The following is a 14,227-nucleotide window of genomic DNA, read 5'->3' as shown; positions in this document are numbered from 1 at the left end:
ACCTCCATCCTCAGTGCTCAGACACTCTGCCTTTTCTCTGCTGCTCTGAGAGCTGTGTTCCTGTCTGAGGCCGACCCTCTGTTCACGTGTTTCCATCCCCTCTTCCCATGCTCTCCTCACTGCTCCAGGACACCCTCCAAACAACCCCTCTTTCCTGCTGATGTTACTTTTGCCTCCCTGCAGCATACAAAATGCTCTTGTTTCATCCACCATAAGACAAAACAAAACAAAACAACAAAAAAAGCCCTACCACCACCAGCGACAAACTTGTGTTTTGTCTACACTTTCTTTCCTCCTACAGCAAACATTTTGCAAAACGCTGTTGGACTTGGGATCTCAAATTCCTTTCTGCCTCTTCCCCTTGGAGTTCTCTCCATGCTGGCTTTGGCCGCTTTGACTGCCGCGGTTTTTATGAAGATCCCCCAGATGTCCATGTTACTGTGTCAGCAGTCAGTTCTCAGTGCTCATGTTCTTTGCCCGTGGCGTCCTCTGCTGTGGTCTGTTCCTCTCTCCTCCGTGATGCACTTGCTTCACGTGGTCCCAGGACATCACACCTCCCTGAGTTTGATCCTATCTCGCTGTTTTTTCTTTTCTTTTTTTTAATGCTCCATTGCCATTTCCTTGTTTCTAGATCCCCTGATGTTGGCGTTCTGTGGAGCTCAGTCCTTGACTCTTTCTGTTCGCACTCCCTTATGATCTTTTCCTGCTTCATGACTTTTAGTGTCATCTCTGTCATACTCTCAACGTTTGTCATCCCTGCCTGCATGTCTTCTCCGAGCTACAGGTTCTTTGACCCACATGCTTACACAGTATTGCTTCTGGGATGTCTGATAGGCCTTTCAGACAGCACAGTTATAGGGGATATTGGTTGGTTTTTGTGAATTTTCCAAAAAAATTCTTGGGAGGTATATTCTCTTTATGAAATCTGTCATTTTGTTTAAGTACATAAATTTAACCTAATTTTTTCAAATGTAATACATGTGTACTATGTTAACTTTTCCTAAAGCTCTGGGGTTAGCTTGGATAAATACTTTCATTTATTTATGAAGAAAATTGCTGAAAATGTTTTCTTCATGAACTGGAGTCTTCAGGATAAAGCTACCTTTTTTTTTTTTTTTTCCCCTTTAAGCAATGCTTACAGATTTGGGTTTCTTTCTTCATCTCTAAACAGGGAAACATTTATTTCATTTGTTTTTTATCAGTGGGTAGTGTTTGGGAGTTGAGGGCTAGCCGCCCTCTTTTCCCCCACCCCCAACTTGTCAATGAGTTGCAGTTGGCTGCCCATTTGGGGAACAAAAATAATGGGGAAGGGATGACTATACTGTGAGGTCTCTAATTCTGGGACGTCTGAGTCATTGTTTAGTGAAGAGTTTGAATGAGATAGGCTCTTGTCTATTTCCCTGATCTTGGCGAAGTAGACTACTAGGAATTATAAGCAGTTTGTTTCTTGTTTATTAGATTATACATTCCATGATGGTAGGAATTCAGTGTTCCTTAGTATTACTTGGTTCTGAAATACAGATGTAATGTGTTACATAGGTGGACATCCACCAAACTATTGCTGGATTACATGAAATTGAGCTGTCGCTCAGAAGTGACAGAACTGGGATTAGATTCAATCAAGCAGCTGTCAGTCACCCATCCTCCTCTGTGCCACAGCATGAGCTCCAGTGTTTCCACTGTGCTTAAAGTAAAATCAACACAGCCCGTCTTGAGGTCTGTGGGTGTTATGAGAGCATTTCTAATGGAGTTGTTCCAGAGTTCCTCTTGGGTACCTTCATATCGCAGCTTCACAGTTGGTGGCGCATGTTTAATATAAATGTATTTTGCCACATTTCCAAGTATCCATTTTCCTAAATCTCTTCGTTGGAAGAGCAGTCCAGGTAGTATTATGGCAGCAGGTGAGCCTTAATAAGTCGCACAGTGGATCTGGGCTTGCAGTTGATCCGAGTGGATATAAACCGAGAGCTTGCCTTTCGTTGCGGCATTAGTTCAGATTGTGTTTGGTGGCATGTAACAGACAATGTTAAAGCCAGGTGGCCTAAACAATGTCCAAGTTCATTTTTTTCTTATGTCTGCGAAGGTCAGAGGCGGCCAGTAAGGCTGGATAGGGTGCTTCTGTTAGATCCTGCTTCCTCTTGGGCTGGCTTGCTTTCCCTGATGTCTCTAGTCCAAGCTGCCTGCTCCCCTTTATCATAAAACACCTCCCCTGTGCTCACAAACTGCTGTGCTGAGTACAGTTACCTGGTTACACCTGGTTGTTGCTCCCCCATTCGCGGAGGAACGACACAGGACCCTGCGCTGTTCTTTTGTCTGCTCGGCCCTTCCCGGGTTTGCTGCTGGTCCTTCCCGGGTTGGCTGCCAACCCCTCCACCTCTGTGTTCCTTCAGATGTTCCTGGTGCATGTTGTTTCTCTCCTCCTTTATAGTCCTTTTCCACCAATCCCAACTCTGCTGCCCACACGCCGAGCATGCTGCTCTCCTCCAATCAGTAGCAGGATCAGCTCCTGCAGTTTATCAGTCAAGTTGGCAAGAGGCAGCTGCGTAGAAGTTTACTCCTCCCCAGCGCCATATTGTGGGAGAGCAGATGCATAGAATAAGTCTTAATTCTAGTAACTTAGTCTAGTCTCAGTTGCTCCCCACAGTTCCCCCTTTCTATTTATTTTTTGGCATTGATATGTGCCTGTCTTCGGTGCCTCGTGGCGCACACTCTGCTCTGCTTGCTAGAGTTGCCTGCAGGTGCTTACAGCCCTACCAATCGGGCAAACCGAATCCGGGTCCTCTCATCGCCATGTTGTGAGGAGGTTTTTAGGTGCTGGTGTGTGCCTGTGTTCGGTGCCCTGCAGCGCACGCTCTGCTCTGCCTGCCCACAGGTGCTTACAAGCCCTACCAATCAGGCAAACCGAATCCGAGCCTTCTCATTGCCGTATTGTGGGGAGACTTATTGATGTTGATTCGTGCCTATCTTTGGTGACCTGCGGCGCATACTCTGCCTGCAGGTGCTTACCGCCTTACTAATCAGGCAGACCGAATCCAAGCCCTCTCATTGCCATGTTGTGGGGAGGCCTTATTTTTCTCTATTTCTCTATCTCCAGGCATTCCTATTTCTCTTACTTTACTTCTATCTGCCAGAATTCCTATTTCTCATTTTACTTCTATACTTCTGTTTCTCTTATCCCCACGGCTTCCTGGTGCCCACCCCAAGGCGGCTTCTCGGCGCCTCGCCCCGTGGCGGCTTCCCGGCTCTGTGCGGCTTCAGCCCGCGCTTCTCTTATCTGCGCGGCTTCCCGGCTTTGCACGCACACGCCTTCACCACGGCCTCCGCGCCAGCCCCGCGCTCTCCTATCTACTCGCTCCCCCTGCGCTCTCTCCGCTCGTGCCCCGCGTGCTCCCTCTGCGCGCAGTGGCTTCCGCGAATCACGGCCTAGCTCACGTTTCCGCTACTGGTTTAGTTTTCAGTCTAAGTTCCCCGGGCTAACCTGACGAATTCCAACCTAGCTTATGTCTCCGCTTTTTGGTTTGGCTTCCCGTCTTTTTGCTCCCCGGGCTAATCTGACGGATCCCAACCTAGTTTATGTCTCCGCTTCCGGTATAGTTTTTTTGCCTTTTGCTCCCCGGGCTAACTTGACGAATTCCAACCTAGCTTACGTCTCCGCTTCGGCCTGCCCCCGTGGCTTCACTTTCCCTAACTTGTATTTTTCTCTACCCGATATATTTCCTAACTTTCTTCCAACAATATTTCTCTCTTCTCCTGGCTTCTCCCCACAGTCTGTATCCCAGTCTGTTTCTTCTAGCTTTCACTTTCGCTTTCAACCTTAGATTTCTCCTAGTTTCTCCCCGTAGTCCATATCCGAGTCTATGTTTCTTCTAGCTTTCACTTTTGCTTTCAATCCTAACTTCTTCCGGCACTTTTTCCATCCGGCTTTTCCCCAGGCTCTTCCCTAGTCTCTCTCTCCGGTATTTTCCCGCTTCTTCTCGCTTCTTCCCTCCTAGGTTTCATATCCGAGTCACGGCACCATTATCCCTCCTAGGTTTCATATCCGAGTCATGGCACCATTATGTCGCTCGCCCATTCGCGGAGGAATGACACTAGATCCTGCGCTGTTCTTTTGTCTGCTCGGCCCTTCCTGGGTTTGCTGCTGGTCCTTCCCGGGTTGGCTGCTGACCCCTCCACCTCCGTGGAGGGGCGGTACCCCCTGCCACTTTCCCAGCGCCATATTGTGGGAGAGCAGATGCATAGAATAAGTCTTAATTCCAGTAACTTAGCCTAGTCTCAGTTGCTCCCCACACCTGGTCACAAGAGAGACTTTTGAGTCCTGAAATTGGAAAATTGCAATCTTTGGTATTCAGACATCCATGTGCCCTTCTAGTCCTGGGGGACTCTGTCAGTGAGAACAAAGTGGAGAAGGCTGATGGGAGGGAGAGGCCAACCAGCCATGATGGCTTTATCAGTGGTTAAGCAGATGGGTGCTTTTTTCCCTCCATCAGTTCAATGAAAGGTTCCTTTAACTTTATTGCCCTAGCAGAGAGTCAGTATCTAAGAACATGTGTGAAGAACACCATGCAAATTCTGAAAATGAGACCCATGCAATGGGAGAGAATGCTTTTAAATTGTGTTATCTGATAAGGGGCATGTTTCTAGAATATATAAAGCACTTTTATAACTCAATAATAAAAGACAAAATTTTAAAAATAAGCAAAGAATATCTCTGCAGAGAATGTCAACATGTGGTTAGTAAACTCCTGAAAAGATGCCTCATATTATTATGCATTAGGGAAATGCAAATCAAAACCATAGTAAAAATGCACAGATGAAAAATCAGACAATAATAAGTGTTGGTGAGGATGTGTAAAATTGGAACCTTCATACACCCAGGGTGGGGATTTAAAATGTTACATACAGTTGCTTTGGAAAGTGCTTTAATAGTTCTTAGAAAGTTAAACTTAGAGTTGAAATATGACTTAGAAGTTCTGTTCTTAGGTATATGTTCAAGAGTAGTGAACACATGTCTTCACAAAAATGTGAACACGAGAGTTCTTGCAGGTGATACTCATAATAACCCCAAAGTAACAACAACCTATCAGCTGGTGAGTGGATAAATAAAATGTCTGTGCAATGAATGACTTAGCAATAACAAGGAAGAACTAGTCCATGCTACAATGTGCACGGACTTTGGGAATATTGTGTTAAGTGAAAGGAGCTGGTCTTCAAAGAGCATGTTGAACTTCTTATGTGATTCTGTATTTATGAAATGTCCAAAAAGAGGCAAATATACTTAGAGTAAATTAGTGGTTGTCAAGGTTTGGAGGGAAATGGGCAATGACTCCAAATTAGCTACAAGCCCTCCCCCCCCCCCCCCAGGGGTGACAGAAATGTTCTGAAATTGATTTTGGTGATGGTTATACAAACCTGTGACTATCCTAACAGTTGTTGAAATGTGGGCCTTAAGTGGGTAAATTTTATGGTGTGATTTATATCACAGTAAACCTTTAACAAAGGAAACACTGTACAAATAAATACTGGAACTAAAATAAGGTCTTAAATGACTATAAACATTCCCTTCTACTTCACGCCAGCTACATTTCAAAAACCAGCAACTATAAAATGCTCTTGTCACTTGTGTTTGGTTGAAGAACTAGGAGTTTGTCTACTTGTTTTCTGTAGGGCCAGCTGTAGTCTGTCCGAGATGTAGCTTTTTTTCTTCCCGGAAGATGAAATGCCCCCCTCCCTGCTCCAACAGCTTTGTTACATAACCTGCTTTTTGCTTCATTGGCATGCTTGCCACATGCCACATTGTGCTGTGACCCCCCCTCCCCACGATTGCTTGATAAATAATTACCATTCTGTGAAGTTCTCCCACACATCACATTCAGGCACTGCTTAAAGAAAATGCATTTTGCTTTCATTAATCTGACATTTCAAAATTTATATTTAGTTTGATTTTTGCCTACTTCTGGTATGTCACTTGATGGCAAGATGCTTCTTTCTTTTATAACTCGTCCGTTTATATTTTCATGGTGGGATGATTGGAGATGGAAAGCACCTGTGTGTCGGTTTCTGCAGCACCAAGCACTGAGGGTGCTTTCACATTAGGAACTTGAGTCCCTACTAGGAGTCCCCAAAACATTTATGAAAAATGCATATAATGAAAAAAAAAGTTCAAATTCATTTTAAAAACCCACTGTGCACAGATTTCAAAAAAAATCCTTTTTTTTTTTTTTTTGCATCAAGATAAATGCTTATTTGAGAAGCAAAGAGAACAAGAGTGAGAACAAGTGGGAGGGAGATGGAGAAATATCTTCTGTCTGTTGGTTCACTCCTCAAATGCTTGCAACTGTCCAGGCTGGGCTAGAGCTGGGAGCTAGGAGCGCAATCCTCTTCTCCTACTTGCTTGAGCCATCACTGCTGCTTCCTGGGTCTGCATTAGTGGGAGGCTTGGGTCAGGGTCTGGGGATTGAAGCTGGGCACTCTTAACTGCTAGGCTCAACACGAACTCCCAACATTTCTTTTTCTTTTCTTTTTAATTTGAAAGAGAGGGAGGAGGAGAGAGAGAGAAAGAAAAAAAAAAAAAAAAGCTTGTGTGTGTGCTCCTATCTGCTGGTTCACTCACCAGATGTCTGAAACTGCTGGGGCTTTGAAGCCAGAAACTTGGACTTTGATCCAGGGCCCCCATGCAGGTGGTGGGGGCTGCATCACTGCTGCCTCCCAGGCTATGTGCTAGTGGGAAGCTGGGATTGGTAGCGGAAGTGGGACTGGAACCTAGGCACTCACTTGTAGGATGGGTGTCTGAACCTCTAGGTCAAAAGCCTATCTCCCAGCCTATCTTTTAATTACATTTTCCTTATGAGCCTTTTGAAGTACCTTCACATGTGTGTAGTACTGTACTATTTCTCATGGCAAGAGAGTGAGAGCGAGTTGCTTGAAGATGCCCATGAAGTTAGACTGAGTAACAATATTCACCCAACACTTTAGCTGTAGTAATGTTTGTAAATATTTGATGGTGCATTTCTTCTAGGCACCTAAACAATTGTTGACTGAGGTTGAGGTTGCAAGAGTAAGTCAGACGTGAAGAGGTCTGGTCTTAAAGAACAGGCAGTTCAGAGGTCTAAGGTTGCCATGGGAGTGGAGAAGCATCGAGGGGCGGGGCTGGCCGGGAAAACTTGCTAGAGAAAGTGGTGACTCCTATAGAGATAGCACCCTTGAAACTGAAGGGAAAGGAAACCAAGAGCAAAAAGGAATTGCAGGAAGCTTTGAGAAAGTGTGTTGAGATAATCCTTTCGATTGGATCTCACCTGTGGGTGATTGTGCTACCCAGGAACATTTGGCAATAGATTGTCCTGTGGGGGTGTCGTGTGGGGGTGTGGGCTAGAGGAGGAGGGATAGTTGCTGCTGCCATCTAATGGGTAGTAGGCAGCTGCATGTGCTGCTTAACATTCTGCCTTGCCCAGGCTGACCCACAGCTATGCGCCTGGTACAAAATGTCGGTGGTGCCACTGTTGAGAAGTTCTGTGTAAACTGTTTGGTAAGATAGACTCCAATACATTTTAGGATTTGCATTCAGTAGAATTGTTTTGTTTTAGTTCATGTAAATACACATGCTTATTTCAATGAAAAAATATAACTAGCTTAATTTGGTTATAGTGTAGGTCATGAAGGAAAGCTGGCACAAAAGGGGGCCTTGTGACTTTATTCCTTTGGGGACAGCGAGTTGTTCAAGACTTCTAATAAGATTCCAGTGGAGAGAGAATAGGATAGGAAGTTATTTGTTACATAATTTAATTGGAATTGGTAGAATATGAGTTGGGTAGAATTAGAAACAGTATTTTTTGTATAAGGATTTCTGTGATTTTTATGAACCATAAGATTTTACCCTAAAGATGACACTATTGATAATGATGCATTGAAAGTCACATTGATATTGGTTCCCACAGTTAAATGAAGCCCGAGTATGTATGTATTAAGTATTACTTTATTAGTGACACATAAAAAGGGTGCAAATTTATAGGGTACGGTGAGCTGGAACCTTTCAAAATCTTTATCATTATCTGTTTTCACCCTACCATGCAGTAGAACATCAAAGCTTCTTCTCCCATCAACTTAGTACCCATTGATCCAAGTTTCTTCACTCTTCCCTTTCCCCTGCGATCCTCAGCCTCTGGTATCAACCATTCTGTTCTCATCTTCAGTGAGATCAACTTTCTAGGATTCCCTATTTTTTTTTTTTTTTTTTTTTTTGACAGGCAGAGTGGACAGTGAGATAGAGAGAGACAGAGAGAAAGGTCTTCCTTTTGCCATTGGTTCACCCTCCAATGGCCGCTGCGGCCGGTGCACCATGCTGATCCGAGGGCAGGAGCCAGGTACTTATCCTGGTCTCCCATGGGGTGCAGGGCCCAAGCACTTGGGCCATCCTCCACTGCACTTTCCTGACCACAGCAGAGAGCTGGCCTGGAAGAGGGGCAACTGGGACAGAATCCGGCACCCCGACTGGGACTAGAACCTGGTGTGCCGGCGCCGCAGGCGGAGGATTAGCCTAGTGAGCTGCGGCGCCGGCCAGGATTCCCTATTTTTACAATGTGTACTGAAGGGCATTGGAGGGTGGTCTACAGGTACATTTTTAGCTTCTGTGAATAAAGCCAAAGTGAAAAATTTTGTACAGAGATTTTTGTAGACACACATTATTATTTGTCTTGGGTAAATACCTTAAAGGGGGATTGCTTGGTTTATGTTATGTTTGATATTTTTTAGGAAATTGAATATTCTGAAGTAATTGTACTCTGACTAGCATTGTGTGAGAGTTCAGTTGCCCGCCCCTCCGCCCTCCCTCCCTTCCTTCCTTCTTCCTTTCTTCCCTCCCCTCCCCTCTCCTTCCCTCCCTTTTTCCCTTTCCTTCCTTCTTTCCCTTCCTTCCTTCCTTCCTTGGAAAGCAGAGGTGGAGAGGGAGAGAAAGGTCTTTCATCCATTGGTTCACTTCCCAGATGGCCTACAACAGCCAGATCTGGGCCACGTCAAGGACAGGAGCTTCTTCTGGGTCTCCCACGTGGGAGCAAGGGACTAAGCTGTTGGGCCATCCTCTGCTGCCTTCCCAGGAACATTAGCTAGGAGCTGGGACTCAAACTAGCACCCATATGGAATGCCGATGCTATAGGCAGTGGCTTAACCCACTATGCCACAGTGTGGGTTGCAGCTCTTTTTTCTTATCCAAGTTTGATCATGTTAATCTTTATCCTTTTAGTCATTCATGAATTATTGGCCATTTGTATTTCTTCTGTTGTGAAGTGTGTAGTGAAGTCCTTTGCACATTTAAAAAAAATTCTGTTTGTTATTGAATTATGGGAATTCTTTGTATATTCTGGATACAGACCTTTCACTAGCTATATTAATTGTAAATACATTCTCCAACTTGTGGCTTGCCTACTAATTTTCTTTTTATTCCCCTAGAAACCTTTTATTTAAGGAATATAAACTTTATGCATTTCATAAATACAACTTTAGGAATATAGTGATTCTTTCCACCATACCTGCCCTTCCACCCACACTTCCACCTCTCATCCTCCACCCTCTCCTATTCCGATTCTTATTTTTTATTAAGATCTATCAATTAACTTTAAACACATATGATTAACTATATTAAGTAAGGAGTTCAGCAAGTTGTATGAAGAAAAAAATGTTCCTCAACAGTTGAGACAGGGCTGTTCAAACTCATTGCATCCTGAAGTGTTAATTTAACTTCTATAGATTCCCTTTTAGGTGCTCTATTAGTTATCATAGATCAGGGAGAACATATGGTATTTTTCCTTTGGGACTTGTGTATTTCACTAAGTATGATGTTTTTCAGTTGTATGCATTTTGTTGCAAATGACAGGACTTCATTTTTTAAAAAAATAATTTTACTGCTGTGTAGTATTCCATGGTGTACATATCCCATAATTTCTTTATCCAGTCTTCACTTTACAGGCATTTGGGTTGATTCCATATCTTTTTTTTTTTAAGATTTATTTATTTATTTAGATGTCAGAGTTACACACAGAAGGAGAGGTAGAGGCAGGGGATGGAGGGGGAAGTCTTCCATCCACTGGTTCACTCCCCAACTGGCTGCAATGTCCGGAGTTGTGCCACTCTGAAGCAAGGCGCTTCTTCCGGGTCTCCCACATGGGTGCAGGGGCCCAAGGAGTTGAGCCATCTTCTACTGCTTTCCCAGGCCATAGCAGAGAGCTGGATCAGAAGTGGAGCAGCCGGGACTTGAACCAGTGCCCATATGTTGGCACTGCAGGCAGTGGCTTTACCTGCTTTACTGGCCCGATTCCATGTCTTAGCTATTGTGAATTGAGCTGCAATAAACATGGAGGTATATGTTTATATATGCTGATTTCATTTCTCTTGGGTAAATTCACAGAAGTGGGGTGGCTGGGTCATATGGTAGGTCTATATTCGTATTTCTGAGGTTTCTCCAGGATGGTCCAGTATTCCACAGTGGCTGAACCAATTTAGATTCCCACCTACAGGAGATTAGGGTGTATTTTTCCCTGACATCATCCCCAGCATTTGTTGCTTGTTGATTTCTGTATATGGTGGTTTTGATTTGTATTTCCCTGACAATTAGTGATACTGAACATTTTTTCATGTGTCTGTTGGCCACTTGGATTTCCTCTTTTTAAAAATGCCTGTTTAAGTCCTTTGCCTATTTCTTAACTGGGTTGTTTTGCTCTTGTTGAGTTTCTTGATCTCTTTATATATTGTGGTTGTTAATTCTTTTTCAGTTGCATAGTTTGTAAACAATCACTCCTATTCTGTCAGCTGCCTCTTCACTTTGCTGAGTGTTTCTTCTGCAGTATAGAAGATTCTCAATTTGATGTAATCCCATTTGCTGATTTTGGCTTTGATTGCCTGTTTCTCTGAAGTCTTTTCCAAGAACTCTTTGCCTATGCTAATGTCTTGCAGGGTTTCCCCAGTGTTCTCTATTTGATGGTATCAGGTTATAGATTCAGGCCTTTAATCTGTTTTGAGTAGATTTTTGTGTGAGGTGTAAGGTAGGGGTCTAGCTTCATACTTATGCATATAAGATCCAATTTTCCCAGCACCATTTGTTAAAGAGACTGCTCCAGAGATTAACTTTTGTACCTTTGTCAAAGATAAGTTTGTTGTAGATGCATGGGTTGATTTCTGGCATTTGGATTCTGTTCTATTGGTCTAACCATATGTTTTTGTACCAATACCAGGCTGTTTTGATTATAATTGCCCTGTGTGTATATCTTGAAATCTGGTATTGTGATGCCTCAGACTTTGTTTTTGTTGTATAAGATTGCTTTAGCTCTTCCAGATCTCCAATTGCTCCAATAGGCACCAATTGCTATAAACTTTCCTCTTAAAACTGCCTTTGCTATATACCATAAATTTTGATATGTTATACTGTCATCTTCATTTGTTTCTAAAAATTTGTTTATCTCTTTTCGTTTCTTCAATGACTCACTGTTCATTCAGGAGCATGTTGTTCAGTCTCTATGTGTTTGCATATGTTCTATAGATTATTTTTTTAATTTTTATTTTTTAAAAAGATTTATTTATTTGACAGAGTTACAAAGGAGAGAAGGAGAGGCAGAGAGAGAGAGGTCTTCTATCCGATGGTTCACTCCTCAATTGGCTGCAATGGCCAGAGCTGTGCCAATCTGAAGCCAGGAGCCAGGAGCTTCTTTTGGGCCATCTTCCACTACTTTCCCAGGCCATAGTAGAGAGCTGGATCAGAAGTGGAGCAACTGGGATTCGAAACAGTGCCCATATAGGATCCTGGTGCCACAGGCAGCAGCTTGTACTCACTATGCCATAGTGCTGGCTCCTCTATGGATTCCTGAATTGTTGATTTCTAGCTTCATTCCATTGTAATCAGAGACGATGCATGGTATGACTTCGATGTTTTTGAATTTGCTGAGACTTGCTTTATGGCCTAGCTTGTGGTCTATCCTAGAGAAAGTTCCATGCACTGGTGAGAAAAATGTGTATTCTTCAAAATGTAGGGCAAAGAGTTCTGATGATATCTATTAGGTCTATTTAGTCTGTAGTGTTGATTAACTGATATTTCTTTTCTGATTATCTGTCAGGTTGATCTGTCCATTGCTGAAAGTGGAGTATTGAAGCCTCCCATTACTTTTGTATTGGAGTCTTTGTCTCTCTTTAGATCCATTGACATTTCTTTTAAATAGCCAGGTGACCTGTTATAGGTGCATATACATTTACAATAGTCACATCTTCCTTTTGACCTGATCCTTAATCATTACATAGTGTCCTCCTTCATCTCTTTAAATAGTTTTTGTGTTAAAGTCTATTTTGTCTCATATTAGGATGGCTACCCCAGCTCTTTTTTTGGTTTCTGTTAACATGGAATATCTGTTTCTATCCTTTCACTTTCAGTCGACATGTATCTTTGTTGGTGAGAGGTGTTTCTGAAGGCAGCAAATAGATGGATTTTGTTTTTTAATTCATTCAGGCAGTCTGTGTCTTATAACTAGAGAGTTGAGACCATTTACATTCAAGGTGACTATTGATAAGTAACAATGTTGCCCTGCTATTTTCCCATAAATGTTCCTATTGTTTATTTTGGATTTCCTTTGTACTTCTACTGGGAGATTTTCTGCCTTCGGCTTCTTTCATAGTGATGATAGTGTTTCTGTGTGTAGCGCATCTTTAAGCATCTTTGGTAACTCTTGATGAGTGGTGACAATTCTTTTAATTTCTGTTAGTTATGGAAGGTCTTTGTTTCACCTTCATTCATAAATGAGAGCTTTGCAGGGTACAGTATTCTGGGTTCACAGCTTTTTTCTCTTAAGTTTTGGAATATATATCACCATTCTACAAGCCTGTAAGGTTTCTGATGAGAAGTCAGCTGTGAGTCTAATTGGAGATCCTCTGAAAGTAACCTGGCATTTCTCTCATTTATATATTAGAATCTTTTCTTTGTTTTACTGTGGAGAGTTTGACTACAATGTGTCGTGGTGAAGCTCTTTTCTAATCATGTCTGTCAGGAGTTCTGTGTGCTTCCTGTACTTTGATGACCTTTTTTTTCCTCCAAACTAGGGAAGTTTGCTGTAATTATTTCACTAAAAAGGCCTTCTAATCGATTCTCTTTCCATGCCTTCAGGAACTCCTAGGACCCTTATGTTCAGTCATTTGTTAATATCCTGTGAATCTCTGACATTGTTTTTTAGTTTTCTAATTTATTCTATTTTTTTGGTCTGATTATATAATTTTTTATATTTATGTATTTTTATTCTGTGGAATTATTCATTTCCAATATTATGTTTTGATTTCTCTTTAGAATCCCAATTTCTTGGGAAAAAATGTCATTCATGTAATGTGTGTACTTCTTTAGTTCATGAATCTGCTTCTGATTACTTCTAAGTAATCCTATGATCAATTTTTTGAATTTCATTTCTGGCATTTTATCAGTCTCTTCATCCTCTCATTCTAGTATTTAAATATTGTGTTCTTTTGGACATGTCATGTTGCCTTCTTTATTCTTCTTTCTTCAGTTGTTCCATTTATTATTAGGCATTTGTGGTAATACTGGTTTTTTTTTTGGGGGGGGGGAGAGGGGCCCTGTGATGGCTTTTGTCTTTGGACTGTGTGTCTGTGGCTTAGTGGAATGTCTGCTCTTTCAGTGAATACCCAAAAGTGTGTGCTGGGTGTGGTCAGGGAGCTCTGGTCAGTGCTCCAGGGTGAGGGGAGTGTCCGGGGTGATGGCCACGTTGGGCATGGTAAATCTCTAATCAGAGAGTAGGTTCTGCTCTGTTGGAATATTCTCACGCTCACCTCCTCTCCTCCCAGGAGACCAGTGCCTGGGTGCCGAGACCAGTGCCTGGGTGCTCTCACAAGAACTGTGCAAAGGATCCATGCAGTTCTTGGTGTGAACACAGATCCTGCTACAATGACCCTCACCAGGGACTCAGGGAGCCCTGAGCATGTGGAGCCCCCCACAGAGACTGCTCAAAGACCCAGCCACCCTCTGCGCCCTCCCACACAGCCACAATGTTTTCACAGTCCTGGCATACAAGGCATCCGCAATAAAGAGCTTCCAGCTCCCTGTCAATTCTCCCAGCCAGATTCAGGCATCTCCTCTTGGCTGGTTGCTGGGCAAACAGCCACAAACTGGTGCAGCTGTTACTTACATCCAAAATGGTGCCTGCTCTCTTGGCTGGTTACAGGGTGCTGGTACCAGGTGGTCAGGGAGAGAGAAACG

General features: G+C 43.0%; 1 protein-coding gene across 7 annotated transcripts in view; it reads left to right on the top strand.

The window, feature by feature from the left end:
* Positions 1-14,227, top strand: part of ARHGAP10 (Rho GTPase activating protein 10) — a 346,158-nt gene that overhangs the window by 168,705 nt on the left and 163,226 nt on the right. The gene's annotated exons all lie outside the window — the stretch shown is intronic.

Source organism: Oryctolagus cuniculus, chromosome 8 (assembly GCF_051225735.1).
Source record: "Oryctolagus cuniculus isolate XC-2025 breed Fujian yellow rabbit chromosome 8, ASM5122573v1, whole genome shotgun sequence".
Taxonomy (NCBI): Eukaryota; Metazoa; Chordata; class Mammalia; order Lagomorpha; family Leporidae; genus Oryctolagus; species Oryctolagus cuniculus.
This window is presented reverse-complemented; position numbering and strand designations above follow the sequence as displayed.